Source organism: Camelus bactrianus, chromosome 3 (assembly GCF_048773025.1).
Source record: "Camelus bactrianus isolate YW-2024 breed Bactrian camel chromosome 3, ASM4877302v1, whole genome shotgun sequence".
Classification (NCBI taxonomy): Eukaryota; Metazoa; Chordata; class Mammalia; order Artiodactyla; family Camelidae; genus Camelus; species Camelus bactrianus.
Window position 1 is genome coordinate 14,645,330 of NC_133541.1, and position 16,790 is coordinate 14,662,119.

The following is a 16,790-nucleotide window of genomic DNA, read 5'->3' on the forward strand; positions in this document are numbered from 1 at the left end:
TTCCTTTCTAATCTTAAGTTTTCCTTGGTTATTCTTTCCATCTTTGCTCATACTTGTATATTTTAGAGTCAGTTGGCTAAGCTTTGTGAAGAACTCCAGGAATTTTAAATACTGGCCCTGCATTTGTAGTTTATATTACCAAGAATGGTCCTCTTCACAATCCTAACTTCCTTTCATTGAAAAACATTGTTTTCCATGAAGGTTTTCTTTTATATTTTTTTGACAGTTGCTGTGATCTCAATGTTTGTGTCTTCTCCAAATAGTTTAAGATCCTAACCTACCTAAGATGAAGCTATTTGGAAGCCTTTGGGGGTGATTAGATGTGACGGTGGTCTCATACGTGGGATTAGCTCTCTTCTAACAGAGATCCCACACCGCTCCCTAGTCCCTTCTGCCATGTGAGAACACAAAGACAAGTGTGCCATGTGGAAGAGGGCCCTCACTCAGCCAGGCTGGCACCCTGATCTCAGACTTCCAGCCTCCAGAACTGTGAGAAATTGATTTCTATTTTTATAAGCCACCCTGTCTATGGCATTTTGTCACAGCAGCACAAAGAGGCTAAGACAATAACTATTATCTTTTTTCCCTAAAGGTTTTGTTGTTGTTGTTATTATTTGTTAGACTAAATTCATGAAGCTTATGGCTTTTATTGTTCATCTTATTGATATTATATTTTTAATTACATTATCAAAATATTTTTGGCTGTGTATGGGAATGTTATTGACTTTGTACATTGATCTCTCTCAGGTACACTTTCTAAATTCTTTTACTTTTAAGAGATTCTCTTCAATATTCTGCATAGACAAAAATAGTAATTGTGGATATTTATAATTTTGTTTCTTTCAAGCCTTTATGCTTTTATCTATTTGTCTTGTCTTACTGTACTACCTCAAACTCATAAGATTAGGAAGAGGAAGGATGATGATTGTCATTCTTGTTTTCTTTATTCTTAAGTTTCATAAAAAATTTTGACATGTGTGTTTGATATACTCCCTTTGTCAAATTTAAAATTTTCCTCATATTCTTATTTTACTCAGAGTTTGAAATTATGTCTGTGTAATTGATTTTATCATATTCTTTATGATTATTGTATCTGATTCATTTTTATTTTTGTATTTCTCTTTTAATTGATCAAGATTATAAATTACATTAATGTTTTACTAATGCAAAAATATTCTTTCACTCCTGTGATTAAACAAACATTTAAAAACCCAATTAAAAATGCATTGCTGAATTTAATTTGCTCATATTTTATTAATGGATAACGTCTTTGCTCATAAGTGAAATTGGCTGAAATTTTCTCGTAGCATCTTTGGTTTGAATGCTTCATTAAATTAATTAAAGAAATAAAGACACTCTTTTTCTGTATCCAGGAATAGTTTGCACATAAATTAAATACTAACATTTTTGTGAACATTTTATAGAACATATCTTTTGAATTGAATCTTATACTTTTGAATTGCTTAATATTTCTATTTCCTTAATGGTTTTAAATGCATTGACATTTTCTGTTTCTTCTTGAATCAATTTTGATTTTTCTAGGAACTTAACAATTTCTTATAAGCTTTCATTATGTATGAAATACTACCTAGATTTCTTTTCAATTTTATTTTTTGTGCTTTTTCTGTTATTTTCTTAAGCCTCTTACATTGTATGTCTCTTATTTTTTCACATTTCTTTAATGTTTTTTGTATTCTTTTAAAGATTTTTTAATGTCTCATGGTGTCAACTACAACCTTATCCCTAAGGAATTTCAATCCTGATCACATGTCCTCCTGAGGCTGTGGTTACTGTACCTGTTCATTTACAGTCACAGTTAAATAAGGCTGTTTAAAGCAAGTCACCTGGTTCTAAATGTTTTCCTCCCTGCCTCCATCGAATATAGTCTCCTCCCAGTGATGAAGATTAGTTGGCCCTGGCAAGGTAACAACTCCTTTCTTGCTTGCTGGTCCCTGAACATAAGGAGCTTAAGATGCCCAGGTGGCAGCTATAGTTTTTAATAAATGGGACTTTTGTTGTATATCTCTGTCCCATACAGTAACAGGATCCAAGCACTGTTTGACTGGGAAGCACACATTCCTTCAGCAATGGTAAGTGTGCACAGATGGTGAGTGTGGCCACTCTTACATATACCCATTGGTTTGTGGACTTGTGAATTCTTCCTCTTGAGGAGACAATGCCATACAGAGATTTCTGACTGAGTGCACATAGTCCTTCCTGAAGAATGGTGCCCTATCCTTATAAAGTATTGCCTTCTGCTGGCATATCAGCTGCCAACTGACTACCAAGTGGCTGGTTGGTCTCCTTGAAGTATGGCGCTATAATAACAGGGGCTCAGCTTTGGTCTCTGTGACTGGCAGGTTGGTTTTTCAGCAGGGACAGTACAGGATCAGCTTTAGTAAGTTCAAGTCCATGGTGTTTTTTCAGTAAATTCCAAACTGGCCATTCCCTCTCCAAGTCATCCCCATGCAGCCAAAGTATACATAATCTCATATTTGGAGTTTTGAGGTTCATTAAAGATTTTCAGCATTTCTAGGAAATTACTGGAGAAATGATCGTATTATATCCATTTCATTTTAATCGAATAATCTGATTTTATTAGATGAGCATTGCATTTTAATAAGAACAAAAAGCTTTTAAACACAGCACAGAATGGAAATAATTTTGCATTGTAGTTTGCTACAAACCCTGACAGAGTAAGGCAGTATTCTACAGAACAGTGGTCCTTACATGTCTGTTGCATCCAAATCACCAGCAAGGCTTATTAAATTACAGATGCCTGGGGCCCATCCCGTTTCTGATTTAGCAGGTGTGGAGTTGGGCTGAGATTTGCATTTCTAGTAAGTTCCCAGTGATGCTAATTCTGCTGGTCCGCACTTTAAGAACCACTGCATAGGAGATACTGCTTATCTGGCTTACATTTTCTACTCTGGGTTCTTTTATTCAGTGAGTAGACGTTCTATTTTCTCTACATGTCATTTTTAAGGGTTCACTAGCAAAGACATTTCAGACAACAAATCATTTTTGGTGTGATTTGATTCCTCTTCTTCTTTCCCTAATTCTTATTTTTTCGGTAGTTCAGGTTCTGCTAGTCCTTTCATATCCTGCTCCATTGTTAGTCCATGAAGCAAGGGCTACTGTGTGCCATTGTGTCTGAACTGGCTAGGCACCATTAAATCTCCCTCCCAGCAGTGGCTCCCTAGAAGCCTGATGAAGCTCTGCCTGCTTTTCTGTTTCAACACCTCAGGGGACACCTTCAAATGCTTTCTCTTCTCAATCCTCCAAAGCTCCATGATTTTTGTGCCATTGCTTAGAAACCGGGGTTTGCTTTTTGGTCTCCCTTTCATTTGAACCATATTTCTTTTGTTTATCAAACCACAGATGTGCACAAACCACAAAAGCAACCAGCTCTGTCTCCTAGTCTAAGATAAAAGTTTTCTCTCAACATCTAACGTGACTGAGCAGAGCATACAGGCGTCTTATTAAGGCTCTCACAGCTGTGTTCAGATCTTTTTTGCACTCGTTCAATGTCTACTATAAATACTGAATCTTCAAAAATAAACTCCCAAGGAAATTCTCCAAAGTGTCTCAATAGCTTACTTCTGAAGACATAAAACCTGGAAATAGCTTCTATCTCTCTTATTTTTTTTGGATTGGCAGCTTTCTGCCTCTCCCCTACACACTTTTTAGGTGCCTGCCAAGCTGTCCAGTGGGACTGTTTTGTTATGATGATTCTTTGGTAGCGAGGACAAGACAGTAACTCCTGTCAGAGGTGAACCTGGAGCTTTTAAGGAGCAGAAATATTGGGATGACAACTTGCAAAGATCCTCTGGGCTACCCCAGCTCAAGGGTATCACTATTTAATCAATTTATGTCCAACTTTATGTACACTATATATATCCATTGTCCTATATAATATTCACACTAATGAACAGAAAACATATGCTATCATACCTTACTTAGCTTTTGATTTTATAAGCATGCATTCCTTACCATCTTCATTTTATTTTTTTAATGGTTTACAATATAATTAATAACCTAAATCAGAAACATTGAAACTTGGATCTGAAACAAACCATTTTTTATTTGCTGTCCTTTAGGTAACCTCAGTCCTCAAGATTTAACATTTATTGTATCCATTCTCCTAACACATTCTGTTTATACTTTATGCAAATTGTAAGATCATAAAGCATTCCATGGAGATGTTAGTTATGCATGCTTTATGACACTATTAATGCATCTTTGCACGTTTAAAATGGCACATTGGCAAAAAATTGATTAAGCACTCTATATTTTATAAACTGAAACTAATTGTTTAACTAGATGGATTAGTTAGAATCAGTGAGACTTGTGGGAGCACATGTTGAATTGTTTTCATGCCTTTCTAATTTCATTATAAAAAATTTCTGCAAATGAATGGCTTTAAGTAGAGCGCATCTCGATTTATAGGCAATGGGAGTATGTCTAGTTTCTCCAAATATATGTTCAAACTAATAAAAAAAAGACTAATGGACACATTATTGCACTTTTGTGGTACATATTTTTGCAAGCCACATTAAAATAAAACTAGTTCAGGGATTTGCAAATTATTCAAAATTTTATCTAAAAGATTTGCTCTAACTACACTCACTATGAAAGTTTGACCTTTTCTCCCCCTATCTCTTGTGACCGTAGCTCAGGGAAGAAATAATGAATTTCACTTAGTCACTTACATTGCTATTATGCAGGTTTTAATGGTGCTCACAGATGCATCCACTTTGAATTTTGCAGCAATGAAATCCGTCATGGTTGTCTCCATGAGAATAAAATTTTTGCTTTTGCTAAGTTTTCTCAGTAATACTTCTGCCAAGTTTAATTATCTTGAACTTGATTATTCTTACATGCGAAGTCTCAACATTGATTAGACTCAGCTTAAACCTTGCAAGATTTTTACCTCTTTCCAAAACATCCATTAGATCTTTGGTCCATAAGACTTTGGCCCAGGCCAAGAGGTTCCTGAAATTTGGTCCTATCTAAGATGTTCATGAGCATATCTGGTCTATGCCAAATGGTTTTGAACAAGACCAAATATCAAGGATCTTTTGGTGTGGACCAAATGTCTTAAAAACGTTTTGGACAAGACCTAATGTCTGCTAATCAAATTGAAACATACGACTGGTTTTAATAAACATGGTCCAGATACTTATGATCTATTCCTGCTCACAAGGAAATAGATATATTTTAAATCTTTTCTGATGTCAGTTATTCCAAACTCTGTTTGCCAAACTCCTGGCATTTTCAATTTTATGTATTGTTTGTATCATTTAGTGTAAAGACCAAGCTACAGTAATAAGAAGACCACAATGTATATAGCATCTCAAATAAGGCAGGTGATTACTTTTCTCTTATGAAATAGTTCCAACCAAGGTAAGTGGGCCAGGGTGGGGAGGCAGTTGCATTCTATGTGATTATTCAGAAATCGGGGCTCCTTCTCTCCTGCTGCTCTTCCATCCCTTAGGGTCTTGCCTCTTCCAAGTTCTGGATTGCAGGAGAACAAACTGTGAAATGGGAAGCGAGTGATTTCTTAAGGAGAATGAATTTGGGGGCAGTAATTGTCAGCCTCCTGTCTTCCCTTTTGAGGAATAGCAAGTTGGTTTTACTATGTCTAGTTATAATCCTTATTCTCTATTCAAAATCATATTAAAATATATAGTCTTCAAAATTGTTTTGTGATTGAAATGTATACATGAGTAGTTGACATATAAAATTGCACGCTGGTATAAAATATCCACTTTATGAGCGTATCTAATAAGAAAGCTATGGTACCCACATTCAAACCTTTCGGTCTATAACCCCATGGGATTAACATTTCCACCTAACTTGACCATCTTTAAATGTTTATATCCTTTAGGGGGTTACAGGAACCTTTTAACATTATTGAACTTTAAAATATGGTATTTAGATTCCTGCCACGATGTCTCTGTAGCTTTCCTCATAAATATGTAAAATATAATTGTGACCTCACAAATACATTTGTTGATTTATAGCATTTATATTTTTACTATAAAATGTGGCATTAAAAATGAACATTAAACCAAACATTAAATATCATTGGCATTAAGTTTGAAGGAGATTTAAAATTATGAAATATAACTTGATATTAAAATCATGATACAGAATTGTGTTTTTAAATGAATAAGCACTAAGAAAACCTTTTTAAAAAATGATCACTATCTCAGGAAGGCTATATGTGTGTGTGTATGTGTGTGTATGTATATATGTATATATGTATGTATACATACACACATATACATTGATATATATACACATTTTTTTCTATTTCCCTCTATAATGGGCTATATGATATGCCATTTAAAAAAACTGAATGGATAAATGTAAGAGCAGCAGTGGTATTTTTTTCCTAGATAATTCTGCCTACTGGATTTTCAGCTTGGACATTTTCCCATCTTTAATTGTGGAAATATTTTTCACTATAGGTAAGCTTTTAAGCTATAAATAAATTTGCATTAATATGAATTGGGATCTCTCATGGCTCTAATATTTGAAGTTATTTTAATGTTACAATTTGTTTTATAAGGCTATTTGTTTTAGTCAAATATCCAGATATGAGAAAATTGTTTATAATTTATAACTTGATTCAAATTTTTTGGATTTTGTTTAGCAACTTCTTTATCATTCTCCCAGTTAATAATCCAGCATGCTATAATGGAAATTGATTTCTCCTAGGAATTAGAAAACTTGACATGGAATTCCAGCTCTGTGACTGACTTTGTTCTGAGATCTTGAATAAGACATTAACATTTTCTGTCTCAATTTTTTAATCTTAGTATAAGGGCATCAGAAACTCCTAATTCCATTTTAAAATTGTATAAATCACTTTTAAGAGACTTTTATAACTCACACTGTTATAGTCATTAGATAAAAAGATGATTTAGATACAATCTTGCCTCAAGAGCCATCTTGCCTTGTAGATTAAAATGGTCAGTATCAAAATGCCCACCAAATGGTACTGATCTAAATAAGCAAAACTTAACCTATGTTAAAGCTATTCTGCAACAAGGACCTACTGTATAGCACCAGGGACTATATTGAATTTCTTGTAACGAGCTGTAATGGAGAAAAATCTGAAAAAAATATGTATACACATGTATAATTGAGTTGCTTTGCTGTACACAAGAAATTAACATTGTAAATAGATTATACTTCAATAAAAATAAGAATTAAAAAATATTCTGGTGAAATCTTTGCATTTCATAATTCAGGTAGAACACTATTCCTAAGTAAACAAATAAAAATGACCTCATATGTTTTCTGTCATAACACTAACGTATCAAACTACAGCAAAATGCCTAGAACAGTTTGAGAAGAAAAATCCTTGATGAAGGAATTGTACAGAAAACTATGAAGACTGCATATGGAAACCAAAAAAAGGTTTGCTTTCTGATTTGTAAAGTTGATACCGCATATCATTCATATTTCCTACCTCTCAAAATTATGATTGAGATCTACCAAGTGTGCAAATGAAACAGAAACTCAAGAATGAGGAAACAGTGCTTCAAGGAAGTCACAACATATATCTTGTTTGACCTAAGTAATAAGAACTGTCATTTCAAAATGGTAATTGAATGGAAACATTATACATGATTCTCAAATTACTTAGCAAAATAATTTTAAAAGTAATAAGAATGTGTGATGTATAATAACCATATGTAATATTATATGTTATAATATAATAACACACAATGTAGATGGCATTGGTAATGAAAAATGACTGGGGGAAGATTAGAATAATACAAAATCTTGTTAAATCTTCTCCTTTTTAGGGATATTCAATAGGTACATTTTTAATATTTCACAATAAACTCATGCACCTAAAACTAAAATTAGATATTATATTGTATCAGAATAATTGTATTATACCAGAAGCCAGAGAGTAAACAGGGGGCACCTCTAAAGTGTTACTTAATGAAAATATATTTGCAATGGTTTGGACAGGATTAATGGGAACCACTGAAGGTTGTTTGAATGATTAACAGGAAACATCAAAGTGCAGCACTCCAGGGCCTGCAGCAGCAGACTAACTACCCCCTCTGAAGGCCTGAAGAAGCCAGGGAAAGAACTGATCCTCACCCGGCTCACTCTGGTAGCTATAGATGAGCATCTGTAGCCTGCAGTGAAGGGAACTGTCTCTGGCAAACCATGGTGCATTATGGGAGGAACCCAGCAAAGAAGTACCCCAAATTTCTCTCTCCACCTGCCCTCTGATTTGCTGCTGGTGCCTCCCATTGGCCAAACTCAACTAGATCCTGGGAGTGTTGTAGTCCAGGGGATGCAATTCCAAAGTACAATCTCTTGGGGCAGAATGTCGAGTGCAATAGGACGGGGTACATCCAAAGGGGCACTGACACTAATGGAGTGAAACACAATGAAGGATTTAAAAACCAGTGGAAGAGGTAAATAAATAAGCCTCATTCTATGTAAATATTAAAAAAAAAAAACAAGGGCACAAAAAGGGGAGGCCATTTCTGTTAGGGTAACTGGTTTTGTTTGCTCTCAGTTTTCAGGTACAATAGTGGGAAACTGGTTGCTCAAGATAATGTTTTTGCTGGTCATCCTAAGACCTGCCCTTCAGTCAACATGACTCACAAGTAACTCAGATAAAGGAGACTGGGGATAGAGACCTGTACATAATATATTATAAAACAGATACCAAATCTATAAATTAAAAAAAAAATCTGGGATTAAGTCCTCTGTCTTTACATTTTGTGCCCACACAAGGGCTTTTGGACTCTCATTTAGAAATCCATTGCTAAAACCAGAATGAAAGCAGGTAACCACTCAGATGTTTGGAGTATCTAAGTGCAAAATTTAGGCTTGCGTAAACTGGGATTTACAGTGTCCTTCATTATGGGGCAACTTTGAGCTACTGATCATCTGGATTCATTTACACTGTTAAGTAGAAACATTTTAGGGATGTTACATGAGGTAGATGGCTAGACTGAAATAAAAGAAGACAAAAGTAAAAGACAATAAAGCTCTACCAAATGTAAAACAAAGGAGCAATAGAATTGCCATATCATCATGTCCTGTTTAAAAACAAGGCGATATTATAACTGGGTAAATATCTGTAATTTCCATGATCCAAATTTTTATGTTTCCAAGAGCTCATAGAAATAAAAAAGAAAAGCTAAAATGTCCTCCACCTTCTAAAGAGGACAAAGAACATAAAACTAAAATTTGCGAAAGAAACACTACCAAACAATAAACTTGCAAGAGTATTCAACTGTAATGGCAGCAGAAAATGAAATCAAAAGGATAATGACTATTTTTTCTCTTTAAACTCTCAAATCATTAATGATAGGTAGTATTTTACTAATTATCTGTAAAGACAACAAAAGTTGCTTTCTTGGTGATAATCAAGGTATAATTTTATCATTGCTTGAAAGTAATTTCTCAACACATGCATTATGAAATTTAACATCATTTGGACAAGTAATTTTAGATGATAATTACTGTTTTAGGAAGTGCATTGAGAATACAAACTACAACAAACATTTTTATGCTAAGATGTTCATCATAGTGTTATATATATGTCAGTTACACACTCAATATAACTGGATCCCTAGAAATAGGGTATGTAAATTATATAAGAAAATTTGCTGTATCTTTAAAAATGTTAGTTTTATAAATTTCAAAACTGTGAGAAAATGGTCGTGACAGTGTTTTAATGTGGGACATAAACTTATGTAAAGAAAATTTAATTATATACTTAAGTACCTCATATATAAATGCACTTACATGTATATGCATATGTACACATATATAATACTGTATATTCACACATTTGTATGCATGTTTATATATATAGTATATATATATACGTTTATCTGCATAATACAGCTTTGCATAATAAATACTAAGAATTATATAAAAATTCTAGTGCTGAATTTATTTGAAGGGAATAAAACATTGCAAATAATATTCTATCATTCTGCCAGTTTCAGCCTAGACAGCTACAAAGTTACTTTCTTCCTTCTTCAAGATTTCTGAGACATAATATTTATGCTCTGTAAGTATGTTAAGCAAAATAAGGTAAATTCGTATATATTCGAACAGATAAAGTATCCTCATCTACATGCTTGCTGTAGCTTAAAGAAATCTCTAATTCTGCTATTGCCAAGAATTTGCATGTATAAGTTTTGTGGCAATGAAAAATAACTTTTACATGTTATAAGTTAACTTTTTAGGAGCTATTCTAGGATTAACAAAGGACTAGATTTTTTTCTTCTTAGATAAGAAAATATATATTTCTGAAGATGCAGGCTGCATTAGTAAACACTCATAATTCAACTATGTGACACTTGGTTTATAAAAGGAACGAGAAAAAATATGTGGGATTCAATCAAGTTTGCATATGCTGCTGTCTAGATAGTGTGGATGCTTGAATGCCAAATATAGATTAGAAGATATAAATAGGATTTTTTTCTTCTGATAACAACATACTTCTGAAACTTGGTATCTAGAGGAGAAATATATACAAATCCTCTGGAACTGTTTAGAGTCAAGGGATTGAAATTATTCTCTTCTGGAGAAACATATTTTGACAGATTATATTAAATGACTTTCCAAAATGTCCAGGGATCAGATTAATCTATATATTCTACAGCTGTTATTAGATGAGAAGGTGGGGGGGGGCATTGTTATTTGTAAATTTGGAAAATGTTAGGTTAAACAAAGACTTAATTCTTTTTTTAAACTGTGAGGCTTCTCAGTGCTTTAAGCATAAAAAATAATAGCTAATATTATTGAGTGCTTGCTCTGGGTCAGGTCACCATGATAAAATCCACATACGATCATCACAACAGTCTTGTGAGGTATATTATTATCCCCGTTAGGGGGCTAAGGATATTTAGACTTAGGTTAAATAATTTGTCGGATTTATACAGACAGTAAATGCTGAAGAAGTTATACGGACCAAAGCAGAACAGAGCAGAAGTCTGGACTCTGAACTGTTAGAAAATAAATACCACCTCTCCTCATTAGCCAATGACCACTGATGGTCTCCAATAATAGAACATAGTGTACTGTGCTTCTCAAGTTTACTGGATCTCAAACTTTATACTTTTTCCAAATTATCCCAGAATCGTTCTGGGTTACACAATTCATTTTGTAAGTATTCAAGTTTTATGCCTTACCTAAAATCTCTTGCTACATTACTAAACCTTCTTTGTTTTAAATAAGTTCTTTTTGTTGTCATTGTTGAAAATTAGAGAGTGACATGGCATGGAAAAAAAATCTGAAGGTGGGACATGGGAAAATTAGATACAGAAGGAAAAATGTATTGGATAGAGGATAGAATATCAATGATGAGCTTTGTTAGCCATTTAAATAAGAGTGAGCTCTTCCTTATCACTGTTATTAAAAATCATTATTTAAAAATATCTACTTTTCATAGTTTGCTACTTAGCTAAGTATTTGGGCCCTGAAGCAATTCATTGAAGAAAACCTTTTTCAAAAGTTCAAATAAACAGAAATAAAGTCTGAAGATGATCCCCTGCTGTTTTTTCATTTTTTTTCCCCTGAAAATCATAAATTAACAGGAGGACTACAGAGGGTTCTGAGTAAACTCCAGCATGGTTTATGAATAAAATGAAGAAAATATCTTCCTTGGCCTATTTAAAACATGTATTTTCAAACTTTTTCTTTATTCCTACATCTTTCTCAATCAAGGAGTTAGTAGAACTCAGTGGGAGCAGTAGGTTGATAAAATTTAATATCACTTTTGCATAAACTAGAGCTGTTTCTCACTTGAACCTGAGAACAAGGTGAATCGAGTTCATTATAAAAGACCACATAAAAAGACACGAAATTACTTATTTTGACCCATTGTAGTAGCAGAGCAGAGGGTATCTGTTCCTCATGTACATTTATTTATCTTCAGAATGAATTACTGATGGTGACCAGTGTAGCAAAAATCTAGTCCATCTTCCAGAAACCATCTCCTTTTGCCCAAATTTTGCAAGGAGGTGAATTAGGTCACTCTGCAAGACTTAGTCTTGCTTTAAAATAAACAGCTGACTTTCATCTAATGACATTCCTTGTGCTGGGAGCTGTCAAACTAAGACAACTACATCTATGATATAGTGGATTTTGAGGAATGAGTCCTCAAAATGTCCTCCCTCTTGACATGGTTGCAAGCATCCTTTCTGGTAGGGTTTTAGGGTCCCAAGGATAACTCAGATGTCAGCACTTCTCCATGTTTCAGCCAGTACCTGCAATAACTTGGAGAGAGGCCAACCCTGGATCACTAGCTAACTAAAGAAAAGTCTTAGAAAGTGAATGTCTCTGGAGAAGTAATTCCCATGTGCATAATGAAATTCCTTATATCCCAGTTTTGATTTGAATATGGGAGAGTGAGAAGCCCATAGAGATAGATGGAACAAAACAAGGGAGCTAGGAAATATGTTTTGGCCTAAAGTAGGCATGATTTAGTGATGTAAAGATGGTAAGGTTTTATTTTCTTTACTATTATGATACATTCATGGTGATTTGTTTTTCATAAGCCAGACATAACTATGTGGAGTCTAGATAGGTATTTATTATATACACAAGGGCCAGAGAAGGCCCCTAAGAATCATTTTTGTTACCATTAAAAATACAGTATGAGACCCTATCCCAGGAAATTCTGTTTCAACAGAATGGGGTAATATTCAAGAAACTGAATAATAGTAACAACAATAATAATAATAATAACAATAATAATAATAAATACTTAGAAGGTCCTGGTACACAGGCAACCACACGTACCAGACCACAGAAAGAAATGAGACATCATGAAACAGATCAGGCTGAATCACTGAGTAAATAGGTTGACTGACATTTTTAGGTCTTGGAAGTAAAAGTGGATCAGTGAGGTAGGTTGATAATTTCCCTTAAGACTAATTCTCCCTTTATTTCATATTCATAGAGTTTTTAGCTAAACAGATAAACAACAGAACTTAAAATTACATTTCTCAATCTTTGCATCTTGTTGTGGTCATGTGAGTGAACTATGACTAGTGTGCCTTCAGAGGATATATTCTACAGCAGTTTAGGAAAGCTTTGGCCCCATTCTTTCATCATTCTTGCCTTCTCCTTTGGCTGTTTGGATTGTAGAAGTTGCCAAATTAGGTCATCAGGAAATGAACCATCTTAGGCATGGTAATGTGGTGGGCTAGAAGGCATCATACTCCCTGAGGACTTGGTAGAGGTGAGCTACTGCACCAGCACCAGCCTAGATACCCCTGAGTTTGTAAGTTAAAGAGATTCACAGTTTTATCTTGCCTTTCACATTATTCTTCACCTGCAACATTGTTAATGTTAAAATGATACATACATGAACCCATGTCAAGGGTTCATAGTATAGAAGAAGTGGTAGGCTGGGCTCCCAAGAGCAGGATACAGAATGACTCAGAAGCAATGCCTTCATTGTGTTGGTCCTATGTAATTTGAAACATTAAAAAGCAATACTATTGCACATCTGGCTCAAGAAATGTGTAGTTTAAAAATACAACACTAAAGAAGTGAGAATGTTAATGATTTCAGAGCATTGACAAAATGTGCAAAAATAGAGATATCATGTCACCTTGCATTACTATTGCCTAAGGAGAATTCTGATTGCTCTAAACCAATTAATAAAACCAATGAGAGTGTATATGTGCGTGTACATGTTCATGCAGGCGTGTGCGTGTGTATTGACACTTAAATATAAAAATTTAAAGAATGGCCTTATAATGAAAAGTAGAACTTTTATTTTTGTACCTGACTTGCCACTTTACAGGGAGTAAATGGCATTAAGTGTCACATATATTACAAAAATAAATTACACATTTAGAAGACATGAACAACCTCACCCACAATGTATGAGTCGCAAGTGATAGTTCTGCTTGGATATTTTTGATACCGTGGTTCTAAAACCTTCATAAAAACATCAGTGCTAGGAACAAATATTGATTAATGGTTTTAGTAAAATTAAATCCTGATATCTAAGATGACATTCTCATGACTTTGAATTTCAAAGGAAGTATTTCTGGCTTTGGAAATAGATTCTGGCAGTTTATTTTGAATCACCTAGAATTTAGTTTCTCATTCTTCAATCAGCTCATACTGATTGTCGTGCTGAAATTGAATAGCTTTCATAGTATTTTTGATGTATTAACACTTTCTCATGGGGACATTTTTAAGAAGAAAAAATACCTTCTTTTTTCAGAATTCATGTTCATTATAAGAAAAAAAATACAAAGAAGTACATAGAAGAATATGAAAAACACTATGATAACACCGTCCTGAGAGAGTCACTTTTACAATCTTTGTCTAAATTTTATCTATTTTGTTACCTTTATTTTTTAAATATCTGTGTTCAATTGTATGAGTGATATAATCTCATTATGAAAAGTCAAAAAATTATATGTAGTAAGTTATGTGTAAATGTGTAAGGTCTGAGTTATTTCCCTATGCTCAGCCTTTACAAATTAAACACTATTGGTGATTTATAGTGTGTCTTTACAAACATTTTTGTTTGTGCACTGCTAGCTAGCTAGCTAGCTAGCTAGATACACATATGCACAGAGATACATACATAATAGTTTCATAGACTTATTTTTGCAATATGTATAGGATAAGTCTCTCTCTTTGCACACACATATGCACATGTATATATATTTCTGTGACTCCAATTTTTCACTTAATAATGTACCAAATTTCAAACCAGCTGAACATTAATTTTTTTTATTTTAAAAATCCTTTGTTTAAAAAAAATCTGTTAAACACTGTCCTGAAAATCTTAGACAGTTTAACAAGGTTAAAACATATGAAAGAGATGTAGATTATAAAATAATAATTAGAACATTCTTTATTCACAGATAACATAATTGCCTATATATGTAGAAAATTCTAAGAACTCTATAAAAATGCTACCAAAACTAAAAAGTAAGTTTAGCAAGAACACAGTACACATGATCAACATATAAAAATCTATATACTAAAAATAAACAGTCCTTCCTAGAGGGGACCAAGTAGAACATTTATATCTCAAAGCCACTGGGAAAGAATATTTCTCCAAGGAGGGCTTCTGTTTCTTAAATCCAGATCTTTCACAATATCTAGGAACCTTTTGAGATGGATAAGGGAGTTTTGAGGATTAGTAAAAGGATAGGTGAGCTTGGAATGTTTCTAGAGTTGCATGTATGTTTTTGGAAAGACTGGATTAATAAGACAGTACGGTTGTTCCTTACTTCCTCAAAAACTGAGTCGCAACCTGAATGGTATCAATACTGTTCATCCAACTACCCTATCCGCAATTCGCTTCTTTTTATCAAAGAAAAGATCTTCAACTAACATAGAAATCAAAAGATTCCTATGTTCTAGATTTAGAGTTTGGAATGTTTTAGTGAAGTCTGGAAGGCTTCAGAATGGTTTTCTTTCCCTCTGGGTACACAGTTTCATTTTAGCTTCAGGGAGAAGCTATTAAAAAAAAAAAGTCACTATTAGTTCTGAATATCAGATTCCTATTTGGTCAACTTTTGACCATAGAGCTACTTTAAAAAAAATACTTTAGACTATCTTGTCAGGTTCAGCTAGACAAATAGTAAATATTCCTAGCAGTGTTGATCAACCCGGTTCAGACACACACACACACAAAGAAATTTAAATTACAAATATCGTTTATAATAGTTTTGAAATATTTTGTACAAAGGGATACAACTAACAAAGCTGTAACAGACTTGTACACTGAAAACTGCAAAACACTGTTGAGAAAAATTAAAGAATATCCAAATAAATAGTTAGATGTACCATGTTGCTGAATCAGAAAACTCAGTAGTGAAATTATGTCAATTCTCCCCAAAATGATCTCTAAATTTGGTACAATCCCAATCAAAATCCTCACAGTCTTTTTTGTAGAAACTGACCAGCTGATTTTAAAATTCATATCAAAATGAATAAACACCATTAAAAAAGAAAGCAAAGTTGGAAGACTTATATTGCCTGAGTTCTAGATTTATTTTAAAGCTAGAGTAACCAGCAGTGTGCTATTGATAGACAAATAGATCAATGGGAAATAACAGAGTCCAGAAATGGACCTAGACATATACCTTTGAAGGATTTTTGACAAAGATGCAAACACAATTCAGCAGAGAGAGGATAGTTTTTCAAGGAATAAACAGTGCTGGAACATACCTATCCTTTGCCTCATATTCCAATATTAGCTCAAAATGGTTCAAAGTCCTTAATGTAAATCTTAAAACTACAAGAGTTATAGAAGAAAACATAAATGAGTATCTTTATGACATATTTTGGCCTTTATGACCACGTCCCTGTTTATTATTGCCTTGGACTGCTTTTGCAATAAAACATCAGAGTTTAGTAACAGACATCATATCATCCACAGAGCCTAAAATACTATCCGGCCCTTTTCTGAAATTTGCTGACTCCTGCCGTTGATTGTAAGGAAAAGAAAACCCATTAAAAACTGACTTCTCAGCTGAAACAACTGAACAACTGGGGAGAGAGAGGCTTCAGGGTTGTCCTCACGCTGTAGCTCTGAGTTTTGGGGGGCCTGGTTTGTCTTCAGACAGTAAGATGTCTGCAAGACTTCAGGGCATCACGACACAGACAGTAACATCCAGAAGAATGAGGAAGTTGCTCCTTCCTGGGGCTTTGTCTTTAGTTTCTGGAAACTTTACTCAGATGTCCTCAATAAGCTAACTTTATGTTCCCCTGATGTAAGTGACACTGTGACACGGGAGTGATGG